This window comes from Monodelphis domestica, chromosome 1 (genome assembly GCF_027887165.1).
Source record: "Monodelphis domestica isolate mMonDom1 chromosome 1, mMonDom1.pri, whole genome shotgun sequence".
In the NCBI taxonomy this organism is placed as follows: Eukaryota; Metazoa; Chordata; class Mammalia; order Didelphimorphia; family Didelphidae; genus Monodelphis; species Monodelphis domestica.
Genome location: NC_077227.1, coordinates 525320130 through 525345864, shown reverse-complemented (window position 1 = coordinate 525345864; position 25735 = coordinate 525320130). Strand labels below are relative to the sequence as shown.

Sequence of the window (25735 nt, the reverse complement as noted above, 5' to 3'; positions counted from 1 at the left end):
TCAGGAATTGAAAATTGCCTCAAATCGACTTGATTTATTATACTGTTGATTATCTAAAGTTGAGAAAATGTCAATGAAAATTACACTTAAGTATGCATAATCCTCTCCCATCTCCACCACTGCATCCCCAAAACAGGTTTTCAAACATTTACTAGCATATCCCTCTGTTGCTTTATAAATATTGCTTAATAGCTCTTTTGCAGTGGCAAAGATTTAGAAATTGAGGGAATGTCCATCAATTGGAGAATGGCTGAACAAATTGTGGCATATGTTGGTGACAGAATACTATTGTGCTATAAGAAATGTTAAGCAGGATGATTTCAGAAAAAGCTGGAAAGAATCTACATTAACTGATGCAGAATGAAATAAGCAGAACTGGGAGAACATTGTACATAGTAATAGCAATATTATCAACTGTGAAAACTTGGCTATTCTCAGCAAGATAAGGATCTGGTACAATTCTGAAGGACTTATGACAAAGAATGCTATCCACTTCCAGAGAAAGAACTGTTTAGGTCAAATGCAGATTAAAGTATACTATCTTTCACATTAGTTTATTAAAGGTTTTATTTTTGGGGTTTTGGTTTTACATGAGTATTCTCTTACAATAATGACCAAGATGGAAATATATTTTTACACAACAATATATAATCCAGATCAAAATGTTTTCCATCTTCAAGAGGAGGAAGTTAAGAGAAGGAGGGAGAGAATTTAGATCTTTTAATTTTGAGAAAAATTTATAGTCTGCAAAATGCTTTTCATTCATTATCCTATTTGAGCCTCAGGACATCCCTGAGTAGGGGACATAATGACATATTAGATAAAGACATTGCCCTTCAAAACCTACATTCCTGTCAATTCTCATAGCATACTCCTTAAAGTCAAAGATATGGACACAAACTTTGCCTAGAATCTTGAAAGTACTGAGTCTTCAGAATAGTATTATTATATTTCTGTATGAGTTTCTTCTAGTCCTCATTCTATTATTTTATGACTTAAAAATTTTAAGGTCCTCTCTATGTGTTATCTCATTGTCCTCCATGACATCACTAAATAATAACGGCAGGTAACATTACTCCTTATAAAGATGATGACAATGAAATTCAAAACAGTTAAATGGCTTGCTGAAAGTCATAAGGCTAATGCATGGGAAAACCAAGACTAGAGTCCAGTTCTAACATGCAGTCTTTACCTGGCCTAATGTGGCCTCTAATAAATGTTATCAACCACCCAAAATGAATTATCACATAGGAATATTACACCAGTGTTTTGCTAGTAGATATCAACAGTCACACAAAGATGGGGAAGAGCTGGAATAGTAAGTGAAACCAACATAAAGACTCTAAATTTAGAATGAGACCTTCACAGGCTTCTGCGGTAATCTGTGGGGATTTCACAAGTCTGCAATTTCAAATGGTCACCAGCTGCAATCTTTCTCATGAATCAATTATGGAATCAATTAAGATCTTACTCAAACAGATCTGTGATCTCATCAAAGTGGATGCCCCCTCCATTGTTGCACAGCACAACCTCCATCCATGCCCACTCATCTTGTACAGTAGCTTCAGTTTGCCACAAGGAATCCATTCATCTGATACCTAGAATCTTGCAATTCCTAAACTTCCCTATAACCTCCCCCTCCCTAGAGGTTCTTATCTAGGATTTTGGTGTGGTTATTACAACTTTTATAATATCCAGGCTCATTTAGGCTAACAATTATGATAACTTACAAATATCTAAAAAAATCTTGAATTTGTGTTTGGCAATTTCATAGGATCATGCTAATAACTAACCTTATTTTAGCATTTTAAGGTTTGTGAAGTGCTTTACAAATACCATTCCATTTAAAATTCATCACAACCCTATAAGGTGGTGCTATAATTATCCTCATTTTACAGAAGAGAAAAAAAATCCTATGGGGTTGGGTGACTTATGTAGTGTCACACAACTTGCTGAAGGTAGATTTGAACTCAAGTCTGACTTGAACCACCTTGTTGTCTCATAATTTATACCTGCCTCATATAGAGCAACAAAAAAAAATAAAATAAACATCATCTAAATCAGAACCTTTTATTTCTCAAATGAGGAAACTGAAATGCAAAAAAATAGTTAAATCACTTGCTCAAGCTAATGTAGGCAGTAGATCTGGTAATTAAACCCAGTCTCTCTGACTCCAAATCTAGCACTCTTTCCATTGATATGCCTTCATCAGATTCATTTTGGGTTTTTTCTTTCCTTTAGGAAAATTCTTATAACCAGTGGAAAAATTTTACTACTGTAGTTGACAGAAAATTCAAATCTTGAGCCTAGTGTACATTCGAATAGATTCACTTTTTTAAATTTAGAAAAAGTTAGTGGAAAGGAAATTTGTGGTGAAATGTGCTTCAAAAAATATATGCCTAATCATTCTACAATGGTAGCACTTTTTGACCAATGCTATGGTGAATAAATTCCAATTGGTTCACACTTCCTCTGTTAGGACATGCCACTTAGTCTTCAGTGACTAATGCTAGAAAAAGATTATCTGTTCATTCCTGCTGTGCATAAAAGAATGGACCCAGGCAAGTTATTAGATGGATTTTGTCTCTTGATTATACATGCCTATGCATGTGGAATCAGTTTTTGTTGTTTCTATTTTATTTACTCATTTGAAAAGGAAACCAGAGGCAGGTGGGGAAAATATATTTACTACTCCTAGCAGCTGGGAAGACAAACTATTGGTGAGTGCTAATGATCACTTGGCTCTTGACAGCACTTGGCTCTACCCTCTTGCTTCTTTAGGTCATCTATGTGTTATCTCTTGTAGAAACAAACAAACAAACAAAATATTTGGAAAAGAAAAGAAAAGAACAATGAATCTTTAGTTCTATCAAGGTAGACAGTACTTATACTGAGTCATTAGAGAGGGGGAAAATGATCATGGAAACAGGATCATATTTATTCATAATAATATCAATTAATCTGATGAGCTTTTCATTTTTCAAATATATAGGAAACTGAGCCAAATTTACAAAAATAACAGTTGTTCTCCCATTGATAAATGATCAAAATGTATGAATAGACAGTTTTCAGTGGAAGAAATCAATGCTATCAATAATCACATGAAAAAATACTCTAAATCACTAATTATTAGAGAAATGAAAATTAAAATAACTAAGATACCACCTCATACTTATCAGATTGGCTAACATGACAGAAAAGGAAAATGATAAGTGCTGGTGGGGATGTGGAAAATTAGGAACATTAATGCACTATTGGTGTAGTTATGAACTGATCTAACCATTCTAGAGAGCAATTTGAACCATGCATGAAGGGCTATAAAGCTTTGATTTAGCAATACCACTACCAGATATGTATCCTAAAGAATTCAAGCAGGGAAAAGTACCTGCTTGTACAAAAATGATCATAGAAAAATTTTGTGTGTGTGGCGGCAAAGAATTGGAAATTGAGAGAATAGACTAAGTCAGGGAATGGCTGAATAAGTTTTGGTATAACATTGTAGTGGTATACTATTGTGCTATAAGAAATGAGGAAGAAGATGGTTTCAGAAATACTACAGAAAACTATGAACTAATGCAAAGTAAAGTGAGCAAAACCAGAAGAATACTGTACATAGTAACAATAATATTATAAAGATGATCAGTGGTGGAAGACTTGACTATTCTGATAAATACAATGATCCAAGACAAAATTCCAATGTATTCATGATGAAAACTGCTAACCACCTCCAAAGAGAGAACTGATAAATTCTAAGTGCACATTGTGAAGTTTTTTTTCATAGTCTTTTTATTATTTTATTTTTAAAACCCTTACCTTTTGTCTCTGAATGAATATGGTGTATTAGTTCTTAGGCAGAAGAGCATAAGGGCTAGGCAATGTGGGTGAAGTGACTTGCTTCGGGTCACACAGCTAGGAAGTGTCTTGAGGCCAGATTGGAACCTAGAACCTCCTATCTTGAGACATGACTCCCAGTCCATTGAATCACCTAGCTTCCCCTTTCATAATCTTAATGTCTCTCACTTTACATTGTTGGATATTTTTTTAAAACATTATTTTATTTGGTCATTTTCATACATTGTTCATTGGAAACAGATCATTTTCTTTTCCTCCCCCCCCCCAAACTCCCACCACCCCTTCCCTAGCCAAGGAGCGATTAGTCTGGGTATCACATGTGTCCTGGCTCTTATCCCATTTCCTTATTGTTGGTATTTGCATTAGAGCGCTCATTTAGCTTCTCTCCTCCATCATGTCCCCTCAACCTCTGTAGTCAAGCAGTTGCTTTTCCTTGGTGTTTTTACTCCCTCAGTTTGTCCTCTGCTTAAGGATAGTTGTTGTTTTTTTTTCTCGTAGATCGCTGCAGGTTGTTCAGGGACATTGTAAAGCCATTACTGGAGAAGTCCATTACGTTCTCTTGTACCACAATGTGTCAGTCTCTGTGTACAATGTTCTCCTGGTTCTGCTCCTCTCGCTCTGCATCACTTCCTGGAGGTTGTTCCAGTCTCCATGGAATTCCTCCACTTTATTATTCCTTTTAGCACAATAGTATTCCATCACCACATTGTTGGATATTTTTTCACAACATGGCTAATATGGAAATATATTTTGGGTGATTTCACATGTTTGATATATTGCTTATCGTTTCAAAGAGTGAGGGAGAGGCAAGAGGAAGGAAGAAAATTTGGAACTCAAAAAAAGTTTTTGTTTTTTTTTAATGAATGTTAAACATGCTGAGATATGCCATTGTGAGGCAATCAAGACAGGCAGAACTCTAGAGATGGCCAGGTTAACCTCTACAGCTTTGCATTTTAGATAAAGTTGGGGAAAGGGAGGAAGGAAAAAGAAAATTTCCTATTTGGGGGCATTTGGAGGACAGAATATTTTATTTATACACATATTTACACACTTTTTCTTCTAATACATTTACTTTGAACTTGTGGTGTGACTATTATACATGCTTAAAAGATACTCTCTATTAATTAACAATTAATAATAAAATGTCTAACAATTAAAGAAAAGTTAATCTGTTTCTTTTGTTTTTGAGAAGTCGCATGGCATGATGTTTAGAATAATGAACTAAGTCAAGAAGACCTGGATTTAAATCCCACCTCTATATATATATATATATATATATAAAAAACCATAGGTTAGTCACTTAACCTCTCTGAGCCTCAGTTTCTTATATACAATTTGGAGATACTAATACCAATAGTACTTTCTTCTCTGTATTATGAGAATCCAATGAGGTAAAAACCTTAAAATACTTAAAACGATTTTAATATTGTGGTTATTATTATTATTATTTCACCCTCCCCAAAAATCTATGAAAGACTAGAGACTACAAATTGAGTGATGACATTCAGAAACCTCCATTCCTCTATTATTTATTTCTTCCATTATCTGCAAAGACACTTCCTCCTCCTTATGCTTTCTTATCCATTTAAATCTCACCCAGAATAATTCAGTACCTTGGTCAGATGCAAGCACAGCAAGGATCATTCTTTATGATTAATCAATGTAAGTTCCTGAAGCCTCAGAGATCACATTGAAACAGGGTGAATGCAAAACAGAAGGAAATTGGACCACATGTGGTAGAAAGTAACAAATATGTTCTAGATCACAAAGATAACATTTGGAGGGAAAGCCTTGGACTTGGAGTCAAAAAACCTGGGTTTGAATCCTAGCTCCTACATTTTACTAGCTAAATGAATTCAAACAAAGCAATCAATCAATAAGCATCTACAAAGTACCTCCTCAGTTGCAGGCACTATTCTAAGCAATGAGGATGCAAAGAAAGAATGAAATAATCCATGCTCTCAAGGAATCTGTTACTATTTATTCTTTGTTTTGAAGATGGGCAAGACAAAAGTCTAGATGATTGGATGGATGCCCAGGATATAATGAATGACCCCAGTTTATTTGATGTCTAACCAAGCTCTAAGAACTTCACAGCATCTGCTTCAGCTGCCTTTATGATCATTGGAATAAATTGTTCTTATCCACCTATTGCACTGAGGGAAGTTTCCATATGTTTGAGGTAGACAACCTGCTAACTCACCAACAGGTTTGTTGCCCATTGGTTATCCTCAACCTAATTTAACTCATCTACCAACATGCTTACCTGAGTGTGGTTGCCAAGTATACTACAGCTTCTTGAAACCTTAGGTGGGAGGTAGACATCAAAAAAAGGGTAGCAGACCTGAAGAGGGCTCAGCAAGCCATTACATCAGAGTTACTAGGCTTTCTTTAACACCCAACATAACCCTTAAGGAGCTTATATCATAACTGGAGATACAAGATAAAGATATATGTCTTATAAACTCAAAGTACTTAAATATGTAGTAATTTAGGGAGAAAACATTAACACTTCAGAGGATCAGGAAAAACTTGATGTAGAAGATAATGCTTCAGCTTTCCCCATCAGTGGAATAATCATGATACCTTCTCTTTCTACTTCATAGAACTATTCTAAGAATTAAATGAGCTACTAGTCTATGGGCATAATTAATTTTTTTGCACTCTAAGGAGAGATGAATATGAAGGATTCAGAGAAATTTGGACAGGTTTATATGAATTAATATAGAACAAAATAAGCTGAACTAGAATAATTAAAAGAAAAACAACAATAATATTAATTAAAAATAACATGGTAAGTCCTAGCCATCAAAGAATTGTTACTTCAGAATAGTAGTGGTGAAGCAACCTTTTGCCTAAAAAGGTAGCAGAATGTAGTTGTGGAATAAGGCATACATTCATTCTGCTTCCCTGTAACTGTTACTATGGAAGGTTCTACTAGGAGAAAGGTCATTGGGAAGTGACAGTAACATTTTAAGGAGGATCAATAAAACATTTTTTAAAGAATTAAATGTAAGCACAAACATTATGTTGGACACAATCATAGGTGCTTTGTGAGATAAAGAGCACTATGTAAATTTAAGTTATTATTCTGCTGTTCATCGCTAGCATTTCTTTAAAATAGCCATATATTAGGCTGATAGCTTTAGGAAGATGTTTAAAATAATTATGACACATTGCTTAAATTATACTTAATAGCTCCAAATCCATCCTTTCATGAATACAAGTTTACAAATATTTCATATGTATATATTCATCAGAAGATGAACTGAGTACTAGTATATTACACCATATACATGACATGTCTTTGAGATTAAATTATTTTCCCCAAAATGCAGCATTTGACCCTCTATTTATATTAATATCAAAACTGAACTATGCATTTACTACAATTCCCAATACATATTTACTGAGGTATTAAAGTTATCTTAAGATTAGTCAATCTGGCCATATTGAAAGTTTTCTTATTGTCATCTGACATCAGTCCACTTACAACAAAACATGTAAGCTCTCTTCACTTCTCATGAGAGTTAAAGGAACAAATAATTTTTAGTCATTTTTAAATCATTTAAATTTTTTATTTTAATTTATTTATATAAATATGTAAATATTCATATATAATATATCAATTATTTAATATTAATTTGTCAATAAAATAATTATTGATAAAATTAAGTTATGTTAAATAATTTCTTTAATAATTAATAATGTATTAATAGTAAATATAGATAAATATAAATTTCATTTTTATTATTTTTTAAATTGTTGAACTCTTTCCACTTCCCATTTGAAGAGAGAGGCATAGTAGAAAGAGTCCTAGACTAATTATTAGGAAAGCCTAGTTTTGAATCTTTTGAATCCTGCATCTGATATTTGCTAGCTGTGTGACCCCACGCAAATGAATTAACCTTAGTGAGTCTAAATTTCATCCTCCAAAAAATGAGAAAAATAATTGCACCAATTTCAAAGTTGTCAAGAGGATCAAATATATATATATACACGTGTGTGTGTGTGTGTGTGTGTGTGTGTGTGTGTGTGTGTGTGTAAATGTTTGGCAAACCTTATAGAGTTAAGTAAATCAGCTTTTGCTCTTATTTCTCTTACTTATGCCTATAAATGACAGAGCCTTGGGCATGAGCAGTGTAGGACACAAAAGCCTAAATCAGCTTGTATGTATGCAGCTTCAAAAAAAAAGAAGTCCATCTCAGTGGTCTGCAGAGAAATCTTCACTACAAGACTTAAAACACAGTGTGGAACAATATAAGAATTCTTGCCTTGCATCAGGTCCAGCTCTTCTCTGACAATGACACCAAGGTCAATGCTACAGAGGGCATGGATGTCCCTCTTCATGTCAATATTGTGTCACTTCTTATAAGGATGATACTGAATTCTTAGCAAGCTGTCAGTGCTGGTTTGTCAACCAGACCTAGTAGTCAGGGCACTTTTCATGCATGCCATTCCCTGGAGATTTTACAATGTCAGACAGGGCTAGCGGCCTGCTCCCCTAGTAGTCCCTGAGGGCACTCCTGCCAGATGTGCACAGCATAAAGATGAAAAACAAAATGTTTGTGATACAGACTTAAATGAGCTCCTTCTGGGAGGGCTGAGAGCAAGGTTGCCCTGGCTATAAATTGCTTATAACTATCTTCATCCACAGGGTCCTTAGATGTTTCCCTGATTCTATTAATATCTTCCAGTGGGATGAGGAGAATGTGCATGTGTGGGTCTTAATTAAATCAGTGAAATAACCCAAGAAAAGTTTGTACACATATCACATGACAAACATGCCTTATGGTAGGTTAAAGCAATGGGTAATGTACCTAGAAGCAAACCAAAGCTAGACAAAATAACAGCTGCAGAAGGAAAATACTTTGTAAATGACAGGCAACTAGAGTGAGAGAGAGAGAGAGAGAGAGAGAGAGAGAGAGAGAGAGAGAGAGAGAGAGAGAGAGAGAGAGAGAGAGAGAGAGAGCATGCATAAATATAAAATACTTTAGTGGCATTTTCCAGGGAAGCCTCAGACCCAGCTATAAAATGCTGCTCTAAAACTTCCTGTTCATTCTTGTTATTTTGAATGGTATGTATTCCATGGGTAAATTATACACAGCTTAAAACACATACAAACAACAGAACTTAAAATAGCTCAGAATCCAAAATTAGTCTAACCCAATCCTATCCAGAAGAATTTATCCTATCAAGAAGCATTTTTAAGCACATAATATTAGCAAAGTATTGTGTGAAGCACTGGGGAGACAAACACAAAATAATAGCCCCATCCCTAAATGAATTTATATTCTAAGTCAAAAGAGGATATGCATCTAGATACATAAAAATATAAATGATTATTTGAGCAGGAGGAACATGCACTAATAACTAAAGGGAATTAATAAAGATGTCAAATGGCACATGAGATGATCCTCGTAAAAATTAGGAATTATAAGAAATGGAATTTAGGATGAAGCACCCCCCAGACATGGAGGACAGTTTATTCAAAGGCACTAAGGTAGAAAATAGGAGCCACTCTCAAGGAAGAGCAAGTTGGATTTGACTGAAACATACCACACTAGAAAAGAATTAAGAGTAACTGGATTCATGATCTAAATTTTCCAAAACTAAATATAGGGACCATTGCAGTTCTTTTTTTTTTTTAGTTAGTCTTTAGTTCTCATGTAATGAACTAAGTACTCTTGAACTCCAGAAGAAAAAAATTAATCAAATAATTATAAACACTTTTTATTCCCAAGGGCAATTAGAGGGCTAGACCTGGAATTAGAAAGACTCATCTTTCTGAGTTCAAATCTGGCCTTGTGTCCTTACTAGCTGTATAATTCTGGGCAACCTCTGCCTTAACTTTTAAACCTGCCTTAGTTTCCTTATCTAGAAAATGAGCTAGAGAAGGAAATGGAAAACCACTCCAATATCTTTGTCAAGAATACCCCAAGTGGCGTCAATAAAGAGTCAGATACAAATGAATCACAAGAAGTTTTTTCTAATAACCATCCTTTGAAATAAGTCAAAGTAAATATTATCATAACTTCAAAAGGAAGAATCTGAGGTTTGGAAAGGTATGGTTACTGCCTGGAGTCAGATAACTAATACATTTAGGGGGCGGATCTGTAAGCTCATAGTATCATACATCTGTAACTATTATGGACCAGAAATGGCTTCTAGTCCTATTCTCTCAAATGCTAGTAGCTTTCCTTTCAAACTTCCTTGCATTTAATTCCTTTGTATTTCTTCTCTTCATACATATTGTGTATATATTTATATGTCTGTTGCCTATAGCACGTATAGAATAGATTTTATCATTTGATTGATATGGATGAGAAAACTGAGACCCCAGCAGTCTAAGTGATTTGTTTAAGGTCACAAAGGGAGTTAGTTGGGACAAGATCAAATCTAGGTCTTACCTGATTCCCAGTCCAGTGTATTTTCCACTAAAGCCAAATTGCCAACATTAATTCAAATAGGATTACATTCTAGAAATTTTCATGTCTACTGAGTAATAAAAAGGACAGAAAATTTTCTGTATTTTTCATTTTTCCAAATTTGTTTTCTCCTGTAACATAGATAATGGAGAATTAACTATACTAGATTTATTTCAGTGATTGACATTAAAATTTAAAATCTCAATAATTCTCAGCAGCAGCAAATCAATGTAATCATGAGCAACTTATGTTGCTGATATCTTTATGAGCTTAAAGACATGTCTTTAAATGACCAGATTCCACATACGCAAACCAAATTGACATAATGTAAGACATTATTTCATTAAGAAAAAGTTATACTTTTTAAAAGGAAGGGAGATATCCATCTAATTAGAATGGGGGAAGTGGATCCAGATTTATTGGGATTATCAGACACTTCATAGTTTAAATAATGTATTGGTTAATTTAAATTCTTCATCAATATTAATGCCACCAAGGTTAGAGACAATTCCTATGAGGCCATCAAATTCTCAGGATGCTAGAGCATGATGATGGGCATCTAGCAGCAAAAGATCACCATTATTCCTCCTTTATTTTGCCTTCCACCTATCAGGATAAAACAAGAAATTCAGATTATACCATAGACAAAGCAACTCTGGGACTAGTTTACCACTGAATAAACAATTTTGTTTTCCCTTTTAAAAATTTTTAATTAAAATAATTCACCTTTCATACTTAAAATGCCTACTTTATACTATAACATAACTATAGAATAGCAGTCAAATGATACTGATCAGGCATCCATAAATATTTCTCTTGCCACCCAGCTTTGAACAACATAATGTGCAGGTGCAAGGTAATACTAGTCACTGTCACTTTTCATGACTTTGGTCATGTCCTGACAATGTCACCACACAATGAGCTGGACTGTTATCAAAGAAAAGAGACTGAAAAAGCAATTTTCAGTGAATACACCAGATCATGTCCTGTGAGTTCTTGGCAGGTGACTTTCCAAAGGAAATTAATGCTTAACAAGCACAGTAGAAAATGATTCTCATTTTAATAATCACACTAGTCTATAATCTCCCTTTCTCCAGAATAGATTCTGAATAATTTCTTATTGAATTAGAGAATGCACAGATGGAATATGATTGCTGAGCCAATATAACATTTGAAGGATTATGGAAAACAATAGAGTGGCATAAAATGGAAAAAAAGTAACTGTCCTTATGTTCAAAAAAAGGGAAGAGTCAGTAAACTATAAATTATTGAGCTTTGCTTTGATTCTGGTGAAACCTCAAGAACAGGTCATGATAGATATGGTTGTGAACTTCTAGGATTGAAAATGATGTTTAAAAAGAACAAGTTTGAGCACTCTAAATTAATCTCATCTTTTTTTGACAAGACTAATAAACTAATAGCTGAGGGCAATGCAATAGAGTATCTAGATTTTAGCAAAACCTTCGAAAATGGATCTCATATTATTTTGGTGGAGATGAAAAGATGTACACTAGAACATAATACAATTAGATGTATTCAAAACTAATTGCATAAATTGGAACCAGAGAACAGGTGCTAATAGTTCAATGTTAACACTGCTGGCAGTCCCCAGTGAAGTATCATAAAGATGTTTTCATGGCCCTGTGCTATTAAATGATTTTATCAATGACTGGAATAAAGACAGAAAGGGGATGCCCAAATGTGCAAATGAAAAAAAATTGGGAGGAACAAGCTAGAACAGTAATAAAAACTCAAAGAGAAACAGATCCTTGGAAGTTAGGTAACACAGTGGTTGGAGAGCTAAGCCTAGAATCAAAAGGACCTAGATTCAAAGCTGGTCTCAGACACTTCCTATCTGAGTCTGGGCAAGCCACTTAAACCCAATTGTCTAGCCACAATGGTTCTTCTAAGATGGAAGGTAAAGGTTTAAAAACAAAAAAGAAAATAAACATATCCCTGCCAGCTGCATATTGACTTTTAGTCCTTCACAGCTGATCATTGTATAATAATTTCTATTACTGTATTCGTTTTATATGGTATACTGGTTCTACTCACTTTACTTTGTATCAGTTCATACAAGTCTTTCCAGATTTTTTTGAAATCATCCTGTTCATAGTCCTTTATGGTATTTGATTTCATTAATAAATGGCCTATTTCTACTGCTGCTGGAGTTGTGAATTGGTCCAACTATTATGGAGGATAATTTGGAACTATGCCTAAAGGACTTTAAAGGAATGCCTCCTCTTTGATCCAGTCATACCACTGCTGAGTTTATAACACAAAGAGATAATAAGGAAAAAGACTTGTACAAAAATATTTATAGCTGTGCTCTTTGTGGTAGCAAAAAACTGGAAAATGAGGGGGTGTCCATCGATTAGGGAATGGCTGAACAAATTGTGTTATCTAATGGTGATAGAATACTATTGTGCTGAAAAGAATAATGAACTGTAAGAATTCCATGTGAACTGGAATGACCTCCAAGAATTGATGCAGAGTGAGAGGAACAGAACCAGGAGAACATTGTACACAGAGACTGATACATTGTGGCACAATTCAATGTAATGGACTTCTCTACTAGAAGCAATGCAATGATCCAGGACAATCCAGAGGAACCTGTGAGAAACAATACTGCCCACATCCAGAGAAAGAACTGTGGAAACTGAAATGCATTAGAAAAATATGTGATCAATCACATAGTAAGATAGGGATATGATTGGGGTTTTAATGTTAAAGGATCACTCTACTGCAAATATGAATAACATGGAATGGGTTTTTAACAATGGAACTGCTTGTAGTATTTGGGAGGGGGGCGGAAAGAGTGGGAGTGGGGAGCACCATGAATCATGTAACCATGGGAAAATATTCTAAAAAAAATAAAATAAACAGTAGTGGTATTCATAGAGTATGCATAGTTTTCTGGCTAAATCCAAATTTTACAATAAGGTACTTTAAACACGCCCTAAAAGAAAAAGAAAAAAATTAGATTCATTTTCTGGTATGAGGGAAAGCCAAAAAATTTTACAAGGATATTCCAGATCAAGGGAGGTTCCATACACCTAATAGAAGAGATGCCTGTGTTTTTAAGGTAACTCTTCTTTTATCCCAAGTATTGCAGAATGAATTGATAAAATGTCTCATGAAATGACATTACTTGTTGTCTTTGGTTACATGATAAAAAACGTACCCTGAAGAGATATTGCTTTCTTTGCTTCTCCAAGAAACTGCCAACCATTTTTTTGCTTAGTGACCATTTCCTTCTTCTGGTTTTATTCATGGTAAGAATGTCAATATTGATAAAATTCAATTCCTACTGGATTCTGCCCCTCAATTGTCAATTGAAAAAGGATCTCAATCATTTAGAATTCCAATAGCTATTTATGAATAATATTAAAGCAATGTGATTTTTTTTGCACTCTCATTTCTACCATCTACCCACTGTCCTTGAAGAAATATGAGTATATTTCAGAGGTCAGAGCGTCATTTTGTAATTTTAGTAGTCTGCCTCTCCATGATGAGTTAGGCTGCTCCTACAAAAGTTGATAGTCTGTTTCTGGGACCATAATCAACGCCTTTCTAATGGCAAAAATTGCTTTCTGCTGCTTTGCTGGCATAAGCTTTTAGAACCCAGGATTACATCCATTGTACAATGATAACAGATTATAGTTGCACTTTGTAGATATATCAAGCCCAGATTTTCCCCATTTGAAAATACCACCCATTTCCTTCTGGCTCTGCTCCCTGCAGAACAAGTCTAATATTCCTCCATAAGATGGCCTTTCAAAATCTTGGTGACAGCTACCACAAATCCTCTTTGGACCTTATTTTTCTCCAAGTTTCAAACTTCTATTTCCTTAAACCTTTCCTCAGATGATATAAATTTCCCCATTCTGATTGTTCTTCACTGGGCACGCTTCAGCTTATATCAAATGTCTCTTCTAAAATAAATCTGTGATCCCATTATCCTAAGGGATTCTCTTATCCAATACCTTTATTCTTCTTGCCTATATAAAATGCCTATCTAGAATAGAAAATGTCAGGAAAGTTGCAAAAAATAACAAATTGCATTTACTACATAAAATAGTATTCTATGATATGGTAGGAATCAGAGGAGAAAAGTTCTAGTTCTACCATTGTCACCAATTAGCTGTATGGTCTTATGGATGTTCTTTTTCTTACTTCATCAAAAGAGATAACATTTGCAAAGTGTTTACCAATCAGTCAAGATTTTTAAAACATGTACTATGTGTAAGCACTGGGGATACAAAAAGAAAGGCAAAAATAGTTCCTGTCCTCAAGGTACTTAGCACAGTACTTGACATATAGCAGGCACTTAATAAATGCATGTTCTTGATAATATTTGCATAACCTGGATCAAATTGATTGCCAGCAATGGGAGGGGAGAGGAATGGGTAGTAAGAAGACAATTTAGACAATACAACTTCAGGAAACTTATGTGGAAATTTATTATTACATATAATTGATAAAATAAAAATCTTTATAATTAAAAAACTAAAAAGAAAAAATAAATGCATATTACCCATCCCCTCCCATTACTATTGGTACTCAGTAGGCTTATCTGAGTAGAATGAACTAGTTGATCTCTAGCCCCCATTCCAGCTTTAAACCTGAATACTCCTGTTAAAACTTTTTTGCTCTTTCTCTGTCTTATCTTTATTGAGAAGGTCCCACCTCTAGCAAACATTTATGAAGTATTTATTATATTCCAAGTCCCAATGTGCTTAGTGCTAGGGATATAAATCAAAACAAAAACAGTCCTACCCTTAAGGAGCTTTCATTTTAATAGGAGATAATGCATAAATAGATATAGACTTAAAGAATAGATGGAAGATAACCTCAGAGAGGAAGGCACTATCATCTGGGTGAGCAGAAACACCAGGAAAAGCCTTTTGCTGAAGGGGGTGTCTGAGATGAATCTTTAAAGAAGACAGAAATTCTAAGAGACAGAGAAGAGGCAGAAGATTCTAGTAATGTCAGAAGCAATTAGTCACAACATAAAAAAAATTGTCATTGCATCTGGAATTTAAATCCACCTTCAAGCACTTAACTTGTTGTGTGACCCAAGTCTGAAATAGAATGCATGTAGGTTTTTAAAAATAATTTTGACATCATTTAACCTCTATCTTCCTCAGTTTCCTCAACTGTAAAATGAGTATAAAAGTAGTCCCCACCTCCCAGGATTGTTGTGAGGATAAAATAATATTCACAAAGTATGATGCAAATCCTAAAATAACTATAGGATTATATATAAAATAACTATACAATTATAGAAATTCTAGCTATTGTTGTTATTAAATGTATCTAATGTTCTCATTGTTATTTATGCACCAAGCACATTGGTGTCTGGCATATAATAAATACCAATCATTTGTCACTTGTATGCATAAATGCTTGCTAATTAAGTAGCATGTCAAGATTGCATAATAGGGCCAAATTTAATGTCACTTTCTGCATAAGTGAAGTTATCCTTACGTCACAAAAGTTTGGAAATTATCTTTCCTTTCTCAGATTCTACACACTTCTCCACTGGTAGCTTTCCTGTTCACTTAGTCAATCTATATTTAGTGAACTATTATGTGCCAGGCACATAAATACAAAGTATAAAGGTACAAAAGAAAGTTCAGTTTCTCAAAGAACTCACTCACTGTCTAATGAGGGAGACAACAGGCCAACAAATATGTGCAAACAGCTTACATAGAGACTAAGTTGGAGATAATCAGTAGAGAGAAGGCAATACAATTAAGGGGAAAAGGGAAGAGGATCTTAAAGAGATGAAGTTTTAGAAGGGACTTGAAGGAAGCCAGGGAATCTAGAAGTCTGAGATGAAGAGAGAGAGTATTCAAGGCCTGGGGAACAGCCAGTTAAGATGCCCAGAGGCAGAAAAATTGAAACTATTGATTTGTGCATATTACATATATAGGAGACAAAGGATTCCATTAGAGAGGTGTATAACTGGAAAAGGGGGTTAGCCAATTACATGGCAATAGGATGGAATAACCAATGAGTAGCCCCTATGCTCCACTTACATCCATTCAGTGTTAAGAGGTACAGAAGAATATCACTTCTCACTCTCCCCAAGAATGATGAGTGGAACCTTTGTGGAGATTTATGAGATGATCTGGACAAAGAAACACAGGATTGTATCATAACAAGGAGTACCCATATCTTTGAGTCATAGATCTAACAAGTTATTTAAATTGCCTAACTCCCCCTATTAGACTATGAATTCCTTGAGAACAAGGGCCGCATCTTATCTTTGCCTCCATCCCAGATTATTAAACAAAACTTTGTACATGGTAAGTGCTTAAGCAATGTTTATTAATTGAATAAAACAGAAATATCTATTCAATAAAATATACCATAATATATAAACTCAAGGAAGGCTATTATTTCAATCAAAATGTTATCAGATTAGTGAACAATTTTGTCTCTTTAAATACAGTAGCATAATTACACTATGATATCCATCTAGAGAAAGTATTGAAGATTTAGAATCTTCTTCAAACATTTTAATCATGGTGACTTATCCAGAGAACTACTGGTAAGACAATTTGACAGAAATTCTAACTTATAGCCTCTAGGCAGTGAAAAAGTTACCCATCTATAGATCCATGTATGCTTTAATACAGTCCACCATTCAGATAAAGGATATCACTGAAGCATGCATTTATATAGACTGACCAAAGAGCCTCTCATAAATGGTACAAGTTAACAGCTCAACAATGGAAAACTTGGAAACATTTTCCCCAATGCTACCACATTCAATGTTTCTCCCAAGAATTTAATGGAAAAAAAGATAACTTTCTTGAGGCTGTCATACCAATCATTTGTCACTTGTACACATCCAGAATGGTTTCTTTCATGGAACTCTTCAAGGTGACTCTGCAGGCAAGGGAAATTAGGTTTTCCTTATTGATATTTCAGGTATCAAGTAAGTCGGGGAGGCTTTTTGTGACAAGAAAATATAGTATTACCTAGGCAATATTAATTTATTCTCTATATATGTAGAGGTATATGAAAAGAATATAATGGAACAAGATCTGAAATTGGAACTAAAAGAAAAATTATGACCCCAAATCATAACATGTTTTAAGTTATGCAAAAACAGTAGGTAAAGAATGATGAATTTTGAATTAGAGAAACTGAGTTCATATCTGAGCTCTGCCACTAAATAACTGTGTGACCCTGAGCAAGTCACTCAGCCTCTCTGGATCTCAGTTTCCTTATGTATAAAATGGGGAAGTTGAACTAGGTGATCTCTAAGGTTTCTTCTAGCTCTATATCTATGATTCCTTTCCTCCAAACAACTCCATAAGTAAATAGTGTATTATTGAACCCATTTTTAAAGATGAGGAAACTTGGGCCCCCAGAAGTGAGATGACCTGCTTATTATCACACAGCTAATAAGTATTTAATGCAAAACATGAAGCTGTCATCTCCTGACACTAAATACAAGGCTTAGCTTTGAGTATTCACTTCACTACTCAATAGCTATATGACCCTGGATGACTTCACTTCTCTGAGCCTATTTTCTTATCTGTAAAACTAGGGGGTGGGGATTAACAATTGGATATTTGGATATGGAGTCCTAGGATCTGTTTCTATTCTTATTTGTGTGATCCTAGGCAAGTCATTAAATTCTCTGGATCTTATCTAGAAAATGAATATGTTGAACTGAATGATCTCTGAAGTCCTTTCCAGTTCTAAGTAGGGCCGCTCATCTCATAGTATTATATTAATTGAATGCATGTAAAGTACGTTGTAAAGTGCTAAACAAAATGTGTGATTATTATCATCAAGAAAAAGAAAAGATGTGGATTGAGGAAATAAGGGTATACAAAAAAAGGTGAAGAATTATGGGAAACAGCAGTGGAAAAGAGGGAAAAAAGATGAGATGTCATCCATGTTTGAAAATTCATTAGATCATCCCTGGAAATGAGATAATAGAATCATGGATTTTGAGCTTAAAGGGAACATCTAGTCCAATTTCTTCATATAACATAAATTAAAAAAAATAATAGATTATTTACTTGGCTAAGATCTCATAGGTGATCAACAGGCAGCAAGCAATTGGATACCGGACCTCTGACACCAAATCTTACACACTTTATTCAGAATCCTAATAAAAGCAAAGACTTCCAGAAGCAACTTTACTCAGAATTAAAACATCCATGCAATGCAGAAACACAAAACCTAAGTGGAGGTCAAGAATTTACTGCCGGACATTGACTCTTTGGAGATAAATAAAAGCAAGGAAGTAGCCAAGAAGCATTTGGTTATCACTCTGCAGCACTCTGCCTGATTCAGGACACACTGCTACTTCAAGTGGTTCTGTGTCATTCTCAACAATCTTCCTTTTCCTCTAACCTCCACTTTACCTCTCCTTTTATGCATTATGTGTGGTCAGAACGCTAGAAAGGGTAAAGCCCATAACTAATGTCTTGTTTCCAGAATGGCTTCTGCTCTTTACATCTCCCAAAAGGGCACATCTTACTATTGATGAAAGAGTCTGGTGGACAGATCAGTCCTTTTACTATGTTGTCATCAAGTACACATATGACATTAATAAGCTATATGTAGACTTTCTGGGGCTCAAGTTTTCAGAAGATGAAGGAAAACCTTGAGTATTACCAAAAAACAAAACAAAAAGCCACCTTTTTGACTCTGTCACTCCACTCTAAAGGAAGAAGCTCTGTGACATCTTAAGGCTCTGATTCCAAGCTAAACAAAGCAGAATTAGTTCAATGAAGGCAGTTTCTACTAGACAATCTCCATGCAGCAACATCTGTCAGATGGTTACCTATGTACTTAACTGCACATTATCAATACCATGACTTCCTGGCTTTCCTCTTCTTTTCTACTAGCATGTTTTGTTTTGTTGTTTGTTTGTTTGTTTTCCTGCCTGGTTAAATCAATTGTTATTCTTTAGCATTTGGAAAAGAAACTCTTCAAACCTTTCACAGGAATGAAGCTAAACTTGCCTGGATCACCTTTCCAGGTTTTCTTTCCTGTGGCAAACTTTTTGAAGTCAACCGTCTTCACTCAGTGCACCTCAGTAAATTATCTACCATTTCACAGCATGACCCAGAATTTACAACTAAGCCCAAGAATCCAAAGAAGGGATGGGACGGGGGAGGGGGGGAAGAAGAAGAAACAACCCTACTCTTTGTCAACAGACTATCCTGCTTCTTGTAATTGGGCTTAAACAACATAGTCTATTCATTTCCCCAAATAGAGAAAATGATATTAATCAAAATAAATAAAGCATGGAGAGGCAGATTGGTATAGTTCAAACCAGAAGACAGGTTAAGAATGCCATTAAAAATACAAGTGCACATAAATCCCAGGGACAGATCAAATCTTTCTGTCACTCTCCAAATATCGTGAAGTAGAAAGAAAAAAAAATAATAAAGAGAAACCATTGGTGGCTTGCAGAAAAACAAGACAAAATCTCCAATTACTTACTTACTAGAGACCATCTGCAGAGGTATTCCACACAGATATCACCCTTTCTTGTCTAGTTGCCAAGTGCTAAAGCATGAAGTGAACGAACAGCTGTTTCCTTCAAGTCCAGGCTGTGTGTCTTAACGAGTCACATGCCCCCTCTGATAAACACGGCCGTCGTGCCAGGAGGTCAGAAACTGAACTTCATTATTCTCCTTATTAGAAAACCTTTAGCTAACACATGGGTTGGCTTTGGTATTTCACAAGAACAGAGGAAAGCATTCCACAGCTTGCTTCTCCTCTTCAATCTCCCCCGCCCCCCCCCCCCCAACCCCTTCCCTCTCACCAATCCCAGCTTCTTTTAGTGACAAGCACCAAACAGCTGATAAGTCATCATGTAGGGCAGGGCCACTGAAAATGGAAAGTTAATTGAGTGTGTGCCAAGTGGAATGGCTTGAAGTCTGATAATGGTGGAGGGCTGGGGGTGGGGCAGTGCAGGAAAATGAAGAGTTTCTCACTGCGCTCACCATATCGGAGCACATTTGGGGACTTTTGTCAAGAAGGCAGGCAAAATGCAAATTTCTGTTCTAGATAAAAGCAGAAGTATTTTCTTATTCTCTTTCCTCAACACCCCAAATAATAAAAATCTGCCTCTTTGCGTCTGATTTAATCGATCCACTTCCTAGCGTCCCAGTTTGGATAGAGGTTTCCTGCTTGCAGAAGTCCAGAACTCGAACCCAGGCCATTGAAGAGGAAAGAACAGTAGCTTTCAAGTCAGAAAAGAGTGTCCAGATCAGTTTTCTACCTTTGCCAGGCACCAATTCATGCTCTGTCACTTGGTCCCTGTGTGACCTTGTACACATCATTTTACCCCTCTGGACCTCTGTTCCCAGATGTGTAAAATGAAGGATATGGATCACGTGGTGTCTGAAAGTCCTTCCGGTTTTACTTCGATGGTGCCATACGAGTTTAAGACCAACTTCGTTGACTCTTTTCTCTCTAAAGGTTTGTATAAGAAAGCTCTTCTGGAAGTGAAAACAAAACAAAGCAAAACAAAAACAATAGAGTTGCACACCCCACTGCTCCAAAGGAGTGTAAGAATTGTGGGCACGAGGACACCTAGACTTGAAGATGTTCTTTGCTCTTATGCAAGAGGAAGATAAGGCATGGGCAAGAGGGACGGGATGCTGGAAAAAGGAAAGTTAGGATTTCTCCGAAGGACAAAGGACAATATCGGGTGGAAGTGGTATTTGGTAGTATAAAGATTTCCCGGGAATGATCTGCAAATTGTGTGTGTGTGCGCGTGCGTGTGTGTGTGTGTCCGCGCGCGTGGCCGTGTGTCTCTGTGTCTATGTCTGTGTTGGATAGTGGAGGGAGAAAAACAGTTGGATGAAGTGACCAGGCTATGCACTGATGTGAAAAACAGAATTTAATTCCCCTTTGCCTTTCCTCTCCTATACCCTTGAAGGATGCACTACTGCCCCCTGAGGTTTAATAGTAGAAGGCAGCCTACTATCCCTAGGCTCATTCTCCTAACCAAGCCACAAATGACTATATCTATTCAAAAAGCCTCCTTGTTAAACTCAACCTCTAGTGTAAACTGATTTTCACTGAGGGTAAGAGTGGTGGACACTAAGTATTGGGCAAAATCTCAGATGCTCCAAAATGAAACTTCAATCACAATTGTGTTGGCGTTAACAAGAAACCCTTCTACAGCTTATTTTAGAAGGATTATCCAGCTTTTAGCACTATCTAGTGAGACCCTAACCAGGAACCTCCAAGCAGCCCATTTCATTTTCTGCTGCTTTAATTGTTAGGAAAATGTCTATTTGTATGGCGGCAGCTGGGGAACACAGTAGATAGAATGCTGGACTTTGAAGCAGGAAGACCTGAGTTCAAATTCTAATCCAGATGCTTTCTAGGTTGAGCCCAGCCTCCCTGGGTGAGTGCCTTAACCACTATCTGCCTCAGTTTCTTAATCTGTAAAGTGAAAATACTAATAGCACGTTCCTCTCACTGTTGTAAAGTCAAAGGGCCTTTAAATATTATTAGTCAAAACTGTTTTTCAGAAAATGCTTTGCAAATGCAAATATCAAATTGATGTGTGTCTATATATACATGTATACATGTTGTTATTACAACATCATATAGTGAAAGAAAAAAAAAAACACAATTTGGAGTTCACGAGATCACAAAATTAGAGTTGGACAGTACCTAAGGTTTCATTGTCTTATAATTAAGGAACCTAAGATTATCTTAAAATAAGAGCCAAGATTTGTTTTCAGGTCCTCTAATTATCAGAAAGATTTATAGGAGCCACAGTAACTCAGCAGAGGAAGCATTGGTCTGAAATCAAAAGTTATAATTTCAAATCCTAGCTCTGTCACTCATTCATTGTTTGACCTTGAGCAAATAATGTAACCTAGAAAGTCTCATTTTTTCTCACCAGTAAAATAAAAGTATTGGGAGTTGCAGATGGAAATACTAAAGATACAAGAGATTTTGACTTCTCAATAGCCCCTCAAATAAAATAATGTCCCAAAGAAAGAAAATTATCAGAAAACTAAAAAAAATAATTACTCTAAGAAATGAACAGAGTGCCTATCTAATATGTACCTCAGTCGAATGTAATGGACTTCTCCATTAGTGGCAATGCAGTGATCCTGAACAATGTGGAGGGATCTACGAGAAAAAACACTCCACATTCAGAGGAAACACTGTGGGAGCAGAAACACAGAAGAAAAACAATTGCTTGATCACATGGGTCGAGGGGATATGGCTGGGGATGTAGACTATAAATGAACATCCTAGTGCAAACACCAACAACATGGAAATAGGTTCTGATCAAGGACACATATAATAATACCCAGTGGAATTGTGCATCAGCTATGAGAATGGTGGAGGGAGGGAAGGGAGGGAAATAATATGATTCTTGTAACCAAGGAATAATGTTCTAAATTGACTTAATAAATTAATTTTAAAAAAAGAGGAAGGGAAAGGGAAAAGAATAAGCATGTATATAGCACCTACTATGTGCTAGGCATTGTGCAGAGTGATTTGTTAAAATAAATATTTCTTCTTTTAGTTCTTACAACTAAAAAAATAAAAGAATATGTACCTATTAATATGTATTAAGAGAAAAGAAAAAAAATCACAAAAGAAAAATACAATGAAACAACCCCAGGTAGTAGCATGACGAATAAAGCAAAAAATTTGATGCAACAAAGTATTTAATACAATGGAAGAAATGAAATATATTAATTTTGTAGAATTTATAAGATTAAAAATTAGAAATTTAATACAACTAAGTAAACTCACTCTGATCATCTTTCTACACTCTCATCTGAATACTGTGACACTGGCTGCTATTAGAATTCCTGTCTTAGAGCTGTATCATCATAGTTAGTGAGAATCTACTGTCTTTATTGTATTTATTATATATCAAGCCTGCCATCTTTCTAAAATAATGCCTGTGCATTCCCTACCTCCCCCTTTTCCATGTCTTCTTATAGAAAGAATAATCAAATCAATATACCTGTTGTTGCTGGAAAGGTCAATGTTGTCCACTGTTCTTGTGTAGTCACAATAACCTTCCCTAGTCATCACTCCCCTGTCTGTGTTGTCTCCATTTATTAGAATGTAAGCTTCTTAAAATTAAGAATAACCAGTGCTTAGAACAGTGCCTAGCACATAGTAAGTAAGAGAGTAAGTAGAATTCTTTCATTTATTCATTCAAGATGATGATAAAATTCAACAGTTTAAAAAAACCTTTGAAAAATATAAGCAAACAATTGTCAGTAAAGCCCAGAATCATAACTATCTACTCCAACCTTCTTTTTTCTTTTCTTTTCTTTTGTGCTGATGAGAAAATCAAGGCCCAGGCAGGTTAAAAAATTGTTTCCCTGGATAGAAAAGTGTAACAATGATAGTAAATTTAAAAAATAATCAAAAATTAGCCTTTATTCTAATATTTTCATTCAATTATTTTAAAATTCATTTTATCCAATTACATAATAGTCTGGAGAACATTAAATATAAAAGAATAGCAGGGTAGTCACTTGTCCTCAAACCAATTCTATTTGAAATCCATAAGAAAAGATGAGACTGAGGTTACCATGAAAATAACAGTAACTGAGATTTATATGATGCTTTAAGAATTTGACATGTATTATTTCATTTGATCCTCACAACTACCCTATGAAATAGATTCTTCGGGTATTATTCTTCTGATTTTTCACACCAGAAAAGTGAAGTTAAGGGAAAATAAGAAACTTTCTCAGGATAACACAATTTATAGGAGGGATGTGAACACCAGTCTCCTTGTACTCCAAGTTAAATACTCTTTCCACTAAATTATACAACTGAGAAAGATTTGGAAGAATTAAAGACAAAAGTGACATCCCAGGAGGACAGAACAATGGCACAAAATTTAAGAACTACCAAACTTCTTATAAACTGTGAAATACAGAATGTAATTACTCTATTTCAGGAAACTATATAAAATTTCCTAGAAATTTTCCAAATTTTTCAAATTCACAGTACTCCAATCAGTAGCAAACATAAAATCTAATTCAATCAGACTTATCTTGATCAAGATTCAAGCCTGCAATGAGCACATAATAATCTTTAAGTAGCCAAAAAAGAGAGGAATCACATAGCAAAAGCACACAATTTTTACTCTGAGAAAATTCAATGAACAGAAGAAAATGATACAGTAGAAATTAGGAGATATTAGACATTTTCTATCAAATTAAATTCTAGTAAAGCTAAGCATTTTTTTTTAGACACGAGAAGGACACTAAAAAATTGAAATGAATTTGAGCAAGGTCTAGAGCAATTTTAACTTACAGAACCAGCAAAGAATAGAGCCACTGGAAGAGACCCAAATCATTAAGCAAAATGTTTTAATCAATAGATGTTTTACAACTGTAATCACTGTCTCAATGTCATTATGATAAAAATGATATAGAATAATTTTGGTTAACTACTAAATTACTGACTTTTATGAGATGAAGGTGGAAGAAAGAGGAGGAAGAATAATGAATTGATTATAATAAATCAATATAATATTTTTAAGATCCCGGGATTTAAAAAAAGAGAGAAAAGTATTGTGGAAAAAAAATACCATGGTAAAAATTCTTTCTTAAAAATGGCTATGTCAAAGTGTTATCTTACATTAAAGTGAATGGAGACAAGAGAGAAGAGACAAGAGATGTTGTGGGAATGGACATGGAAAGATTTGTTTATTGTTTAAATATGTAGAGTGAGGAATTAAGGATCATGCTGAGACTGAGAACCTGGAAGACTAAATGGATGAGGAGTATCTGACAGAAAGGGGAAATTTTGGAGGAGAGATGGATATTAGAGGAAAGACAAATGAGTTCAGTTTGGGGCATGTTGAGTTAGAGATTTTTCTAGGAAATTGAATAGGCAATTTGGGAGTAAGGGAACAGGAAAGAAGAAGAGAGGAGAGAATAGATGAGGAGAAGGAATAAGCAAATAGGGAGGCAATATGAAAACATTATGAACAAATTAGCTATATATGGGACAGATTGGGGTAGATTTGGGGGAAAGGCGTTAAGATTAAGAAATACAGGGTAAGAGTTTTAATTTTTTGAGGTATGACCTTTAATATTTTGTTCATGAGTCAAATTTGAGAATATTGTGGTATGTGGTATAAGATATTTCTCTAACCTTTAATTTCTGACTTTCAAATTTTCCAGAATTTCTTATCAAATATGGAATTCTTTCTCAAGTAATTTATGTTGAGTTTTTCTATAATTGGTTTACTTATGTTGATTAGTTCTAATTTTTCCTTATTTAGCCTTTTCTAATCTACTTTTCTATTTTTTAACCAACATCACATAATTTCATTGCTTACAAGTTTATAATATCATTTGTGTCCTGGAAGTGCTATTCTCTTCCTTCATTCCAACTTGTTTTTTCATTGTTTTCCTTGAGATTCTAGACCTTTTATTTCTCCAAATGAATTT

At 35.0% G+C, this 25735-nt stretch overlaps 1 protein-coding gene across 7 annotated transcripts in view; it reads right to left on the bottom strand.

The window, feature by feature from the left end:
- RASGRP3 (RAS guanyl releasing protein 3) overlaps positions 1-25735 on the bottom strand; it is a 155254-nt gene that overhangs the window by 103499 nt on the left and 26020 nt on the right. For 2 of the 7 annotated variants that reach the window (XM_007476064.3, XM_007476068.3), the window contains exon 1: positions 19764-20071. The exons of 3 other annotated variants lie outside the window; for them this stretch is intronic. The gene's annotated coding sequence lies outside the window, so the exon portion shown is untranslated. Of the gene's footprint in view, positions 1-19763; positions 20072-25735 lie in introns of those variants that run through there. 2 more of the 7 variants (XM_056813265.1, XM_007476065.3) reach the window with 2 other exon arrangements.